General features: G+C 36.1%; 1 protein-coding gene across 3 annotated transcripts in view; it reads right to left on the reverse strand.

Moving 5' to 3' along the window:
• Nucleotides 1-16,887, reverse strand: part of YTHDF2 (YTH N6-methyladenosine RNA binding protein F2) — a 77,550-nt gene that overhangs the window by 54,011 nt on the left and 6,652 nt on the right. The gene's annotated exons all lie outside the window — the stretch shown is intronic.

A 16,887-nucleotide genomic window follows, 5' to 3' on the forward strand; every position in this document is an offset into this window, starting at 1 on the left:
AAGGGGAAATTTTAGAATATGAAACAAAAGATATGCATAATTTTTTTTATAATATGGGATCTCTCTCACACTAAGCAGACAAAATGATTTTATTTCTATATTATCTCAGAATCTTCTCTCCATTGCAAGAAAAGTTTTACTTTAACTACAACAGCAGCTCTATTGATACTGTCATCTTTATTGTGTAAAGAGCACTACATAGAAGTTCTAAGGTTTTAATGTAGGCTCTGCTGCTTAGTAGTTTCATGTCAGTAGACTCCAAATGAGACAACAGCCAGAGATACAGAGAGATAGCCAGAAAGCACAGTATTTAACAGCGCTGGGCCTGGAATAAGGAAGACATGAGTTCAAATCCCAGCCTCAAACACCTATTAACTCTGTGACCCTGGCCAGGTCTCAACCTATCTGCCTCAATTTCTTCAAGTGTAAAGTAGGGATGTTGGTGATTATAATAGCAACTGCCTCATAGGGTTTTTGTTAGGTTCAGATGAGATAATATTTTTAAAGCCCTTTGTACCATGCCTGGCATGTTTTAGACCCTTAATAAATGCTTATTCCCTTTTCCTCGATCCAAATCTAAGATCCTAATCACTGGAGTGCTTTTTCAACTTCATGTGAGATTCAAATGGTGATTAACATTAATCATCAATGTTCGAATGCTGAGGTAAAAAAAAAATTGTGCCACTGCCTGAAAAGGCTTGACTGAATCTAACAGGTAGGAAAAGCTAAAAAAGAATACTAGAGCTTAAGGGTAATAGTTTGTTCTAGATGGAATGATAAACATGTCCACTTCTAGCCTTCTGAAATCTCCTAAGCAGAGGCACAATACATATTTCTAGAGTGCTTTAGAGTTTACAATGTGCTCTATATGTACTTATTATACTCACAACCATCACAGGATGAAAAAGTAGTATCATCCCCATTTACCCAAAAAAAAAAAAGAAAGAAATTGAGGCTCAAGAAGATAATTTGCCCAAGAACATATGCTCATTTAATTTCAAAGCCAAAAAGCAAATTCAGGTTTTCTTTCTAATCCCAAATCAGTAATTACTCTTCCTCTCTATCACAGCAGTTTCAATACCTTATTTGATGCATTATGACTTTCCAAAACATCATTCATATTTTAAGGAGTTTACAAGCATTTTTTAAATTCTTACCTTCTATCTTAGAATACAGAGTATTGGTTCCAAGGCAGAAAAGCAGTAGGGGTTAGGCAATGGGGGTTAAGTGACTTGCCCTGGGTCACACAGTTAAGAAGTATCTGAGGACAAATTTGAACCCAGGACCTCCCATCTCTGGGCCTGGCTCTCAATCCACTGAGAGACCCAGCTACCCCCATATACATTTTTAAAGACTAAAAAACAATTTTGTATTATCTCTTCCCCTGCTCCCCTAAAATAAACTAGTCTCCTTTGCCATGGTAAAATGTTTATTTTCTCCATTTCCACTGCAAGGTCAGCAATGAAGAAATAAAATCCTGAATTAAATATAGAAAATTAAAATAAAAGTCACTGTACACCATGAGAATATTCAAATACTAACTAATACTAATAAATTATAAGCATCAAGCTTTCTACATCTTTGGATATTTTGAAAAAAATATTTCAAAAATAGGGCTTAGTTTTTAAGTCCTTTAAGATACAGTTCACATTAAACTGATGAAGTCTGCTTGTATGTCCTAAGAAAAGGGAGATTATGTATTTTCTGGAATTAACAGGCTCTGGGAAAAGGCATCACAAGTGAAAAACATTTAAAATGATAAGGGCTGTCCTTCAACTTTTCTACTTCAAATCAGCTGTCACTATGCTACAAAGAACTTGGAAAAAAGAGGGCAAGGGTGCCGAAAAATAGATGAAGTGATGTCTGTAAAATTAATGTGATGGTAGAGACAGGAGGTTCTAGGTTCAAATCTGGCCTCAGACACTTCCCAGCTGTGTGACCCTGGGCAAGTCACTTGACCTCCATTGCCTAGCCCTTACCACTCTTCTGCCTTAGAGCCAGTACACAGTATTGACTCCAAGATGGAAGGTATGGGTTTAAAAAAAAAATTAATGTGATGGGATGATGAAAAAGCATTGAAGGGAAAGGAGTAAAAGGAAAATCAGAGGACCTGAGGTTCAAAGCCTTGACTATGTTAGGCAAGTCATTTCACATTCAGTATTAATACCTATGCTACCTAATAGCAAGGGTATAAAGGCATATGCCATGAACTACTATTCTATAAACTTGAGTTTAAAGGGGAAAAAAATCACTACTACCTCAATTCTACTATTTGGAGGAAAATCTATCCTAGGCACTGGTCATACCAATAAATGAAAACAGTTTCTGTCCTCAAGGAGGTAGATGAGACATATACAAAAATAAGCAGCTACAACGTAAAAGTACAATAAAAGAATCTAGATGCAGATCTAAGAAAATTTGAAAAAGGAAAGATCATGTTCTGCTGGGGATTCGTGGAGAAGCCTTCCTAGAGGAGGTGGCAACTACGCTGGTTCTGAAAGAAAAAGACTTCAAATGGTAAAAAGACAGTATACAAATGTGCTTCTGGCCTGTGAAAATGCAGAGGATACAAGACAAGATCAGAGAATAACAGTTTGGGCTGTCATTTGAAAACATCATGGTACAGACTCTGAAACAGAAGTCAGAGAACCTAGATTTGAATCCAAAATTGGCCTTGGACTAACCTTTTTGTACTTCTTTTTCCTGAAGGGGAAGAGCCAAGGTGGCAGAATCACTCTGAGAATCCTCAGAAACCAATCTTAAAATAGTACCTCAAAAAGACTCAAGTCACAGAACCAACCAGGAGATAGAGGGAGGGGGCCCTTCGCTACTGAAAACAACTTGAAAGGTAGGCAGAAAGTCAATTTTCACAGGATAAGGGGGAAACCAAAGTAAAAGTGCACAGGAGTGCTGGCAGACTCACCTCACCTACTGCACCAGGTTCTAAGCCCAGACCCAGGCCAACTTTGGTATCCTAGGACCCTGCCTAAGCAAAACAGCAGAGCAGTCCACACCCACTCTCTTTAAGTCCCAAGTCCTAGCATCAGTGCACAAGTGAAGCCCTGAAGTTTGGCCCTCTCAAGCCCCTAGGCCAAAAGCAAAATAGCTCACAGTGTTCTATGCCCTGCAAGCCATCAGCAAAGGAGACAGAATCAGCAGCTTTCAGAACTCCCAGTTCACAGGCAAAAAAAAAAGTTATGAAAATAAGGAAGCAACAAAAGAAACTCCTAACCACAAAAAATTTTTATGGAGACAGAGCAAAGAACAAATTCAGTAAGTGACAATGCCAAAGCAACCACATGCAAAACTTTAAAGAAAAATGGGAATTGAACTCAGGAACCAGAAGAACTCAAAAATCAGAGAGGTGGAAGAAAAATAAGAAAAAAAATTAAAGCAATGCAAAAAGAAAACTTAAATTGATCCAAGTAAGACTTCTATTTCCTCATTTACAAAATGAGTTATACTAGATCAAGTGTTCTTAATCTTTTATCCTGGACCCCCTGGGCAGTCTGATGAATTCTATGAACCTCTTCTTAGAATCATGTTTTTAAATGCTTAAAATAAAACATATACAAGGGTTACAAAAGAATCTAGTTATTTTGCAATAGTTGTTAAAATATTTTTTAAAAATAAGTTCAGAGAATGACACATATAAAACCCAGTGGAATTGCTTGTTGGCTCTGGGAAGGGGGAAGGAGGAGGGAAGGAAAAGAGCATGAATCACATAACCATGAGAAAATATTCCAAAATAATTAAATTATTTTTTTTTGAAAAATAAATTAAAATTTAATAAAATTTTAATATGTTCATAAGCTCCAGGTTAAGAATTCTTGCTATGCTGCTGGGTTTGTACTCCCAAAGAGATAATAAGGAATAAGACATGTGCAAGAATATTCATAGCTGCGCTCTTTTGGTGGCAAAAAATTGGAAAATGAGGGGATGCCCTTCGATTGGGGAAGGGCTGAGCAAATTGGGGTATCTGTTGGTGATGGAATACTATTGTGCTAAAAGGAATAATAAAGTGGAGGAATTCCATGGAGACTGGAACAACCTCCAGGAAGTGATGCAGAGTGAAAGGAGCAGAGCCAGGAGAACATTGTACACAGAGACTGACACACTGGTACAATCAAACGTAATGGACTTCTCCATTAGTGGCAATGCAGTGATCCGAACAACTTGGAGGGATCTATGAGAAAGAACACTATCCACATTCAGAGGAAAAACTGTGGGAGTAGAAACACAGAAGAAAAACAACTGCTTGATTGTATGGGTTCGAGGGGATATGGTTGGGGATGTACTCTAAATGAACATCCTGATGCAAACATCAACAACATGGAAATAGGTTCTGATCAAGGACACATGTAATACCCAGTGGAATTGCACCTGGGCTATGGGAGAGGTGGGGATAAGGGAGGGAGGGATAGAATACGATTCTTGTAACCAAAGAATAATGTTCTAAATTGACTAAATAAAAATTTTAAAAAATAATAAATTAACAATAGCACACATTAAAAAAAAAAAAGAATTCCTGCTATGTCCCTTCTAGATCTTAACACTTTTGATTCTTGGATCTATGATTTCATTGAACTCCTCCTCTCTTGCTACCAACCACTATTTAGTCCCTTATCACCACTCACTAGGACATGAAAGGTCTCCCTAACTCAACAAGACCATCACCCCCCCCTTCTGCATTTCATTTTTTACAAAAGTGCAAAATTGATTTTCCTACAGTAACTATTACCACATAATTTCCTTACTCACTAAAATCAGGGGCCCCTAATTAATTACAGGATGAAATGCAAATTCCTTTGCTAGCAAGTGACCCTTTGTAACCTGGCTCCAACATATTTTTCCAACATTATACTCATGATCATGCTCTGCAGCCTAGTCAAAATGGCTTTTTTGCTGGTCCCAAAATATAATATTTCATCCCCACCTCCACATCTTTGCATAGACTGCAGCTATTCCCCATTCCTAGAATGTCATCCCTCTATCCCCTCCTTTTCAAATCCCTCATTTCCTTCAAAACTCAATGTCAGTTTCTATATGAAACCTTTCTTGATCACTTTAGCTTCCCAATACTCTGTGGAAGTCTGTATATATGTATGCACATTGTCTCTCCTGACTGAAAGCTACTTGAGGACAGACTGTTTCTTCATTCATCTTCTCAAAACCTAGCCCAACATATAGAGCCTCTATTGTAAGCAATGGTACTTATTGATTACTACCTCTAATTCCAAGTATATAACACCACCACCACCCCCCCATGCAGACGGGCAAGTCATTTTTAACTTATGAAGTTGTCTGAGGGCTCTGTAAAGTTTAGGTGGCTTGCCCATGGTGCCACAGTTAGTACATGTCAGAGGCAAGACTTAACTCAAATGAGTCTTTCTTTGTCATTTTTAGTAATGGAAAATAAGGCTGGACTGTGAAGGTATACCAACATTAGCCTAGGGCATTTGTATTTTTTTTTTTTACTATATAAAACTAGGGAGCTAAAGATTATGGAAACTAGGTGACAATGTGGCCTACAGTGCCAGGCCAGGAATCAGAAAGACCTGAGTTCAAATCTTGTCTCACTCTTCCTAGGTGTGTGACCCTGGGCAAGTCACTCAACCCTGTTTGCCTCAGTTTCCTATCTCTAAAATGAGCTGCAGAAGGAAATGGCAACCCAAACAAGGTTATCAAGAGTCAAATATAACTAAAACAACTGAATAGCAACAATAAGCTAAAAATGTTTGAGCTAGGGGAAAATCACCTGATCAGATCTAAACATTAGGAAAATCTGGCAATTACGTAAAAAATGGACTGAAGAAAAAGAATGAGGTAAAAAGACCAGTTTTAAGGATAGAGAGGAAAGAGGCCTGGACCCAAGAAGCATCGTTATTCAATGGGAAATTGGGGGGGGGGGTGCAAGATATGTGTACCTTCACAATAAACCTAAGAATGTCAACTTGGGTTATAACATTTTATACTACTCAGGTTTCTTTCACCAGTTCTTTATCACTACTCTGGGAGAAAAAATAGGCACCAAAATAACAGCTATGTTGGTTAAAAGGTGTTATTGAACAGAAAGTTACAACTAGTTAAGGTGAGGTTTTTCTATAGACTCTAACTTAAATTTCAGTGATTCCTAATTGCCTCCAAGATAAAATAACTCCTTATCCCAGAACTGAAACCCATCCACAAACTAATTTTAACCTATATCTCAGCCTTATGATAATCCCTTTTAAATAACTTAAATTCCAGACAAATGCAAATACTTTACATTCATTCATCTGATCTTGCTTTCTAACTCAATGTATCTTCCACTTCTGAAATGGACTCTCCACACATGCAAGATTTAATTCAGGTGCCCTACCACCCCAAAAGTTTCTCAGGCCTCTTCATTTCTTATATGATTTTATAAGTTTTTAAAATATGTGTCATCTCCCTACGAAGAGTATAATCTACATCAAGGGACAATGTTTGTATCCCAAAGCTTAAAACTTTAAACATAGCTGGAAACAATAAGGACTTTTCCATTCAACAATTCAAAGTGGCCAACTTTCTCCCTTTGTCATTTTAATACTTAAAAACTCATGAGATAAAGCTTCCTACTGGAGAAAACCAGTCTCAGAATCAGAAGGACTAGTTCAAATTCTAATTTTCTGGGACATACTACACACATGACTCTAGGAAAGCCCTTTTTATCTCTCAGTGCCCAGACAACACTCAAAAGTTGTTGTAGATCTATATTGATTTAAAAAAAAAAGGAAATGAAATCACAAGTTTACTAAACACTATTGAGAAGGGGGAAGGGAATCCAAGGCATTCTGATCCTACATACCTTAGATAATTAAAATTACTTTTATTATAGTTTTATGAAAAAATTTAAAACTCAGGCAACTAGAAAGTACACTATATTTAGAATCAGTATGACCTGAGCTCAAATCCTGCCTCAAAACACCTACTAAAATATACTAACTCTAAAGCTCTAAGGTAAACAGATTCTTATTTGTTTTAAAGTGGTCCTTAGAAAAGACTAGAGGAAGAGTACTAACTAGAGTGACTGAAAAAAGAAAACAGGAAATCTTGGTGGTCAGTCAATAAACATTACACCTCCCATGAGTTTGGCAGTGAACTGGTGATACAAAGAAAAACAAGAGTCCCCGACCCCAAAGAGTTTACAGTACTCTCTAACGCAGGGGTCCCCCAAACTTTTTACACAAGGGGCCAGTTCACTGTCCCTCAGACAATTGGAAGGCTGGACTATAAAAAAAAACTATGAACAAATCTATATGCCATTGTCTAGGATAGCAGAGGATTCAGCGCTGACTGTGATGGGCCTGTCATACCTTGAACAGGCCCATCACCACCACCACCACTATACCTAGCAGCAGTATACACAGTGTAGAATCCCCTCTCCCAGATCACAGCTCATCCTTGCTAATGTCTTCCATTATTAAGCCACATAATTCAGTTATTCTCAGAAAAAGGTGCCAGGAGACAAAGGATTATGTCACTGGAAGTAGTACTGTGAGAAACTTCGTGCTTTGGGGCACTGCCACATACAGTGTTCCTCTCACTGCCCATCAATGAAAGAGGTGCCCCTTCTGGAAGTGTGGTAGGGGCCGGATAAACGGCCTCAAGGAGCTACATGTGGCCCTCGGCCCTACTTTGGAGACTCCTCTAACGTGACAGAGAAATGGAAAAGTACCATTCTGTCAATGGAGTAAATAACTGGAAGTTCTGGAAATCTATGCAATGCCAAGTGAGTTAAGCATTTAATGATACTGGCTTCCTATTTTACTGAGATTCAACAGTAAATAGTCACAGAATGTTGCAGCTATAGGATAATCACAGTGTAGATAACCAAATAAAGAATATAGCTCAAGGTATTCAAGATATTCTTGGCATTAAGGAAAACTACTATACTGACACACAATATTCCAGAAGCACTCCTAAATTCCAGCTTTTCTTTCCTTTGGAGAAGACTCCATAGCAAACAAAGCAGAATTTCTGTCTACATAGAACACGGTCAACCTATTCAACAGCAAGTAACACTCCAAGCCAGAAGGAAAAATAGTCCAGGAACCTCTGACTGGGAATACAAAAGTAAAAGAGGCCCAATAACATGCATGAAAAATACATAATCCACATACAAAATGATCCAGGAATAGGACCTAGCACAACAGGTGTTCCTTTTCTGTATGAAGATAAAAAATTGGAATATAAACATTTCTTCTAATGAAAAAACTGTTCTGATATAGCATATTACAAAGCAATATTACAATGGAAAAGTCAGTCCAGGTCTTAGGTTTGTGTTTCTTCTCTGCTGAGTACCCAAGTACCTTTGGGGTAAATTAATTTCTGGGCCGTGGGTTCCTCATTCACAAGTCCACTGAGGTCTCTTCCAACTCTAAAACTATAATCCTGAATTTGTCTTTCCTCTCAGTAAAGAGGTGATGAATTATAAGTGAAGGGCAAAATAGATATTATCAGACATGTCTTAAGTGTGATAATCTGTTTTGCTTAATTGTACTTCACTAATGCCAAGGAGGATTGTGAAGATAGGATACAATAATGATGTCCAAAAAAGTCTTTATAGAAGCCTCTTATAGAAAATTCAATTTCTAATACTCCCAATATGACAAATGGTGTCATCACTGTCAGCTTTACATTTAAATATAAGAATCTAAATCTGGGAAGTTTTTCCAATTATCCAAGATGATAAGGATTCTAGTTTTAATAAACCTTATAACTTTAAGTAAATCACAATATCTGCAGGCTTCAATTTCATGGGGAGATGGGGGGAAACCTAGCTTTCCTGACAAAGGAAAAGTTTCCTGAAAAGTTTCTCACAAAACTAAAGTTCACAGAAATGAATTTACTGATAGCTGTCTGTCCAAAGGCCAAACCAAGAGTCAGTCCCCCAGGTCTTATTCCAAATATAATGATACTCAATACCACATTGCCAGATCATTTCACAGAATATAAATTAAGAGATTTTACCTTGATCATCCAGGTGCTTGGGCTTTTCTGTCTATTTTGGTCATTTCACTACTCCATGAAAAAAGAAGCAAAGCTAGAAAGAGTTGTTCTAACTTAAAGTAGTCAATTTGGAAATTTGGAAAGACTGAATAGTGATTATTGAAAAAGCCTTTGAGACAAATACCTGGATTTCAATTTTCAATCATCTACTTTTATCCAACAAACCAAGCATAAGAAAACAAAATACCGTTTGTGACATTTCACAGCACAAATTTTTGCATACAACCTCATTACCAAGTGTGAAGATATATATATGTACCATACACACACAACCTGCTCTGTACAATCACAGGTGACATTTACCAGGATACTTTGATTATTTATAAATGTTACTGATTAAAGATAAGATATGAATTTTTGACACAATCCAAAAAAGGGGGTAGCTAATGAATCTTTCAAAGAACCCAAAACTAGTAACATTGTTATTGATAAATCAGCAACTATAAAAAACCCTAGCATTTCTCCACCTTCCCCTTCCTAAAGAGAAGGGGTGACTGCAAGGTGCTGAGTCATTTCTTCCTTTCTTCTCCCTTAAACTTTTTTTTTTAAACCTTCCATCTTAGAATTAATACTGGGTATTGGTTATAAGGAAGAAGAGCAGTATGAGCTAGGTAATGGGGTTAAGTGACTTGCCCAGGGTCACATAGCTAGGTCCAGGACCTCCAGTCTCTGGCCCTAGCTTTCAATCCTCTGAGCCACCTAGCTGCCCCCCCCCCCCCAAACATTTCTAACTTCCACTAGCTATCTTTCAATGTCCTGCTTTGACTTCAAGTCCAATAGGGCTTCATTGATAAATTCAACCTAAACTTGTACCTAAGTTTTTATACATTTAATGTTATGTATATAAGACCTTGCATGTGTGTGTATATGCAGATATACACACACATATATGTCTACACACACAATCTCCTTAAATTGTTTCTATGTAAACTTGTCTCTCCAACCAGGTTCAGTTCTGTTTATATATTCTTTTTGTCCTATATACTGCTAGGCATGCAAAAAGAAACTCACATATGTTAACTGACTATGAAGGGAGGGTAGCTACTGTCATCTTAAGGTCTGGCTAGCTGTTAAAAAAGCAAAGAAACATAAATTTTATCTATCACTCATATTCCTTACTTCCCTGCAGGCCAAGTGAAAAGGTAGCAACTGAATTACATTTTTTCCCCATGTAGAATAGAAAAGGAAAAAATTTTAACAATAGTTAAAACTTTCTCCTTGTCCTCAGCTTATGTAGACTTCTACTTGTAAAAAAAAGTCTGGGCAAAGTAGAAAATAAATGGGTTATCAGAAAAACAGTAAAGGATAACTTGTTTGCCTGTGAGTAAACTTTTCCTCTACTAAAAAACTCAGTTGTGTTTGTATGGGGTTCTCCTAACACAATCCTTTAAACTACAGCAGCCAATGATAATGCTATATTCCCCATCTCCTTACATATGCCCACATAATCCAAAACTCAGTTGTGGTACTCTAGTGCTTAGAGAATTCATGCTCTTCCTCTTCAGTTCCAAACCTCATACACTTTATTCCCTATCTTCCAAAGTAAATAAAGTTAAAAGCGGAAATATGAATAGACTTATGTCTTTGAAGTCACAGCTAAAAAATATATATATACATACATATATATATATATATATATATATTCTTCAAATCAACAGATAAGCTCTTTTGGATTGCTTTTGTCTTTAACAAAAATAATCAAGCATTTTAATAGTCAATAAAACCTTACTTCTTTGAAATCTTAAGACTCTTAATGGACTAAATATCTTTGAGTATACAAAGCAAATATGAAATCAGAGCTGATGGTAAACTGTAAGATCAATTTCACACTTTGAGTGACCTGCTCCCCAAGGCCTTAAGACTGACTTAGGGGGAAGGGCTAACTATATAGGGAATAGAGACCATGTAACTTATAATTATCCTAAATTACCTTTTATCAAAAAATGAATCTTCTAATGATGGAAACATGCCAGCTGTGCAATAGACTCAACCATTCTATTCACTTTGCAAATGAAATGGGTATGTATCACCCAGCATATTTTTTTTCCTTACCTAAAGAGACCACCACAACTTTGTATATTTAAAAGGTCAGAACTACCCCCAGGCCAAAACAGAAATTCTACTCACTAATGAAGTGATAAAAAGACTAAATGAAGTTTTTAAACAATGAAATGAACAGGGATTGTGAGGAAGGCATTGAAGTGTAAATAGCAGTTTATACTTTTAAAGTATGAATTATATATCCTGAATGAAAATGATATTTTCTTTCCAGGAGATACATACACAGAAAAAAAGTCATCAGTTTACTCAAATGGCAATGAAGGTGGTAAGCAATGAAACAAATTACTGTCCTCTCTCCTCTTCACAAATATCCACCCTAGAATTTTGGAATAAGCTTATCATAGGGTAAAAAATAAACTAAGTTACCTGGTCTCAATAGCTTCATTTACTGCAGTTTGAAAACCAAAAAACAAATGCATAAGTGCATTGTGTACAACTTGAATTTAAATATTTAAAAAGAGGAAGGAAAAAAGATGAAAATAAACAAAAACCTTTCTTTACTGTTATATATTTCACTTTAAGAAAATAACATAGTTTTATAAACCTAGATTTTAAGCTAGGAAGTTTTTCATCTTACACAAGTAGTTTAAGAGATTCCTTAAAATAGCTTCTAATGCATTTTAAGTGATTCAATTTATAGAAATACAATAAATGTTCAGTCACATATCTATGAGATCCATTTGCTTATTATACTGCAACACAAATAATGCAGATTCCAAGAGATCATCTAGTCAAAAACTCCCATTTTACAGAGAAGAAAACTGAGATCCAAAGACTTGTTCATCCTTAGTTAAGGGTGTCAGAGCTGGGAATAGGATCAAGATCTCAGGACTACTATCCATGCAATATTGTCTCAGCAGGACAAGAGACTGCACTGAAATCTCTTGCCAATCCACTAACCCCTCTTGCCAGGTTTCATGATTCCTTTCTTTCTATCCTTCACCTAAACTCCCAAGTACTGAAACCAAAAGATCTAAAGTAGAATGAGGGTCACAAGGCAAAACAATGATTTATTATGTGTGGTACACATTTTAGATAGGAAATTTCAGTTCAGAAGAACTTAATTCTCCATCTTCCCCAGTAACTTATGGTGTTACTTCAGACAAATCGACAGGTTTTTTATCTATGAAATGAATTTAATTAATTGCTCTCTCCCTATCTCACAAGCACACTGTAATGAAATATGAAAATTTCTTTTATAACTATTTAATAGTTTCCTAGGTTTCATCCTCACCTTCCATGCCACATCTGCGATCCTTAAGGCTCTCCACCACTTATTTTCTGCACTTGCTCTATATAGCCTCTTTTCATTCCAGTTAAGCATCATTCTGCAAAAGCTTTGTATTCTTCCATTCCCAACTTCCATAACAATCTGTTAGCCTGAAATATTCTACTCAACTTACCTATTTCCAAATCTGTTTTCCCCAATTCCCTATAGAACTCATCCCAGGGAGATGACTAGAACTGGACTTACCACCCATAACCTCACTCCTGAACGTACAAGGCTTTTTGGACAAAGTCACCTAAGATGATTTTCTCCTTTCTCCATGCTGATCTCTTCCTAAATTGCAGATCTCCAACACATTGGAGATCTTTATTTTGTATTCATAAACTGTCTTTCCACATAGGAGCTTAAAAGTTCAATTTATGTTTGAAGACAAACCACAAGTGACCTAATTAATCTTAGTTCTCACCATTGCTAGCTAGGAAGGCTGGCCTCACCACCTTTGCCTCCTCTGCTAACAAATATTATCAATTTTGAGGTTTCTTACAATTCTAAGGTTGAAGCATAGCATAGCATAAGCACTACAATGGAAACCACAATGCTAGAGTATCCAAAGCACACACCAAGTAAGATCTTAAGAGATCTAGATCTGGGAACAAACCTTATTAGAGGTCATCTAGGTCCAAACCTCTCATTTTAAAGATTAGCAATGGTCCAGAAATGTCTTGCCCAAAGATCACAGGTAATAAAATCCCAGAACCAAAATTCAAATTCAGAATCTTTTGACAGCATAGCCAGTGTTCTTTTCCATTATGCTACAATTTGTGACTAAAACTAAGTGCTTTTCAAAACAACCATGTCTAAAATTTGCTGACTTTTCAGAGATTGGAAAAGATCTGTTTAGAATTTTAGCAAATCCTGCTTTGTTTCCATTTAAGAGTGAAAACTCTAAACTGAAGCATTGGTTTTTGAAACAAACCCAAAAGTCCTACCACCCCCAAAACCTCTATTAAGAGTCAAATAGCTGTTACAGAAAGTGAAGGCAGCTTCCAAATCAAACAGCAGTTACTGAAGGATGGCAATGAATGCCATACAGAAGAAATTACACTGTCCTGTCCCTTCTGTTTCCCCCTTTATTTTTACGTGAAATAATTATAAGGGATGAAAGGGGAAGACAAAAGTAGATAATTTTAAAAATCAGGCCTAGGGAAAGAACAACCACATTCCAACTATGTGGGCACTTTACCTGACCACAGACAAGCTAAAGATTGGCTCCAAAGCAGGCCTGTTCTTAACTCTTTCACTATTTCTTTGCTCTTCAATTTTAAAACTGTATAACTGATCAAAAAAGAAGGGAAACTTTTGGACATTGTTATTTTGATCCAGAAAAATTAGGTCATCCTTTTATAAAAAGGAATGTGAAAATATGGAAAATATACATAAACAGCAATCCAAAATTTACTACAATGAAATTGGTAGGTTCCACTACTCCAAATTACTCTTTGTACTACTCATGTTAGGCTATAGATTTAAACCATGCAACACAGTGATAAATACTGCACCAAATAAAACGCTGTATTATGTTTAATGCTTGTCTGTATGGCCAAGAAACGTGTTCAGCCTTGGAATTTTAGAAAGGTTTTGACATCATAGTTGGGATGAAATTTCTTAAGGTTTTTTCCTGTTTACTAAGGTGGTTTCTCATTCAATACTTAAGGACAGACAATATAAAACAATACTAATGCAGTCTAATCTTTCATTTAAACTTTTAAATAAACTTTCTGTTTTAGGAACTCAGCAAAAAGTGCAGTTTAAGATAAGTTGCACAAAAGTATATAGGATAATAACAGTGGACAGCCCACAGATAAATGATATGCAGGACAATCTTAAGGACCTTTCTGAAACTTTGCATTTTCTTAATTTAAGAAAGTAATGATTTGAGAGCAACCTATATAAAGCTTCTCTGTAGGTCAGTTAACAAAGAAAACAATTAGGATATTCATTAAACTTGTTTTTTGTAAAGGACAATCATTAGATGACTTAAAAAAGCCCCTAGGTTTGACAAACTAGCTATTAACAGAGTAAAAGTGCACTAGCTCCTGTAACCCTTGTCCTAATTCGTCTACCACTGCCCATAGTGAAAGTAAAAGAGCCTGGTTCAAAAAACACAGCTAATAAAAGTTGACAGGTGTGAACAAGACCCAAATTTATCAACTGATTTTAATTCAAACAGTCCTGAGATCATACATATATAACTCAACAACCCACTTTGAATTAAAAAAAAAATCCCTCCCACACATAACCCTCCACCCCTTACATTCACCAATCCTATATTTCTGACCTCAAGGCATGGAATAAAATAAATATTATAATAAATAAATAATAAAATTAAATTAAAATTATTTTCAAGAGAAAAGAGAGGATGAACACTATATAAAATATGTGCAGAGATGCAGGCTGAGCTATAAAATACAATCTCTACTGACCCACAAGAGTTGTCAATGGTAACATGTCAATTTTAAAGGTCTACAAAGATATGCCCTCCAGTTATCTTGTGCTACTTAATATTTCCATCGATTAATTTGGATAAACACATAGAATAAATGTTTCTCAAATGTAGAGATGACATAAAGCTGAAAAAGCAAGTTAACATAGTCAGTATCCAAAAAGAAGTTGAGATGAGTTCTGAGCCAAATCGAACAGGATTAAATGTAGTCTTATACTAGAATTTTATAAAATCATCTTTACCAGTACAAGATGTAATGGTTCTGGGTGCTTTGGAGGACACATCAAACTCAGTATGAACGGCAGCCAAGAAACCTAACGCAAACTTAGATTACATGAAGTCTCCAAAACTAGAGGGTGGCAGGCCTGCTTATTACTCTGCTCTGGTCAAACATGTTCAGTAATAGGTTGATATACTTTAGGAAAGAATCCTAAATCTAAACTCTGAGCTTCAGTTTCCTCATCTGTAAAATGGGCAGATAATCACGCCTACTTCCAGAATTGTTGTAAACAATTAAGATACTGAAGGTAAACCACTTAGCAATCCTTAGTGCAATATGTAAATATGTTGAAGAGCACTGACAAGGAAATCATTCCACATAATGTTAACCCACAGAGTGTAAGACTGCAAGGAAATGATAACAATCTTTAAGTAACTTAAGAGCTACATGGGAAAAAGGATTGTTCATTTTGGCCCCAGTAGACAAATCAAGGAACAAAGCAGAAAAGTGTATATATACACTTGACTAAGGAAAAAGCGAACAACTAGTGCTATCCAAAATAGTATGTATTAAACATCTCAGGAGCTAGTGGGTTCTCTCTCCCTAACTGAAGCTGTTCAAAGGTTAAATGACAACTTATTTATAATAATAAAGGAAATTCTAGCTGAAGCAAGAAATTATCACAGCTATACTCTACAATCCTATTTTACTTGCAAAAAGCTCCAACAACTCATTATTACTGGTGTTATTCTTGAAAGGTCCTGGTCTGTCAAAATGTTTCTCCCAACTCTTCAGAAATAAGAAACTTAGAAGGTATAAAAGTATGTTTTGCAGAACACTTGAGAAATGATTGGGTTACTAGCTTCAGTGTTAGCTAATCTGAAAATCTCCTATATCCCTGGTCAGTCTTTAATGTAAAATTTTAAAATGAATGAGGGTAAAGTAGACAATAAGTACATCACATGAAAATTAAGTTTTCTGTCTTTCTGCTGCTTAACTTTCTGTCCAAAATACTCATGGTGACAATTTGTATCTATCTTACCATAGTGCTATTCATCTAAAGTAAAAGAGCAATCATTCTGCTTTCTTTTTTTCATTTCAATTATGTTGAAGAGTTCCTTCTCCCAACACTTCAGAGACTGGTATTCAGTTAAGAGCCCTCTTAGGATGCTGCACCCAAAACAGGAATGGGGGATGAAGAGGGACAGAAAAAACAAGCTTTTCCCAAAAGCATAACTGAGAAAGTCTAAGTTCTTGACTCAATAGGATCACTAAGAATGTGATAACTCTGTAAAGATTTTAACCAGTTTTTTTTAACTTGGTCTGACAAGCAGTTTAGCATTCCTTGAGACACTAGGGCCAAATGTAAAAAAAATTTTTTTAAACTGCATTGCTCTTAATCATCTCTCATATGGCTGTTTCCTTTTTAAATGTAAAAATGGCCTATTCTCTACAACACGTTGACATCTAACTACATTCACCTTTACATTCAAGTTCCTTCATTCAGTCATTTATTGAATATCAAGAGTGGATATTGCACATCTGTCACCATAAATTCTCCTTATTGTATTTCAGTTGCTTACTTCATAAATCCAATAAAACTCATAAGGTCAATGTTTCTAAAAATTTGGTTAGTTAGTGGAATCCCTTTTTCCCCACTTCTGAAAGTGAAAAAATTTCAGAGGAAAAGACTTCTTTAAAGAATCATTAGAACAGCATGAAGGGGAGGAAGGAGTAATAGCAGGACAGGTAGTAAAAAGACCCTTTACAATGCTAAGGGTTAAGGTCAATCAAGACAATCCTGATGCCTTGTGTCAAACTAGTTTCCAACAATCAAGACAC

This window comes from Monodelphis domestica, chromosome 4, assembly GCF_027887165.1.
Source record: "Monodelphis domestica isolate mMonDom1 chromosome 4, mMonDom1.pri, whole genome shotgun sequence".
NCBI lineage: Eukaryota > Metazoa > Chordata > Mammalia > Didelphimorphia > Didelphidae > Monodelphis > Monodelphis domestica.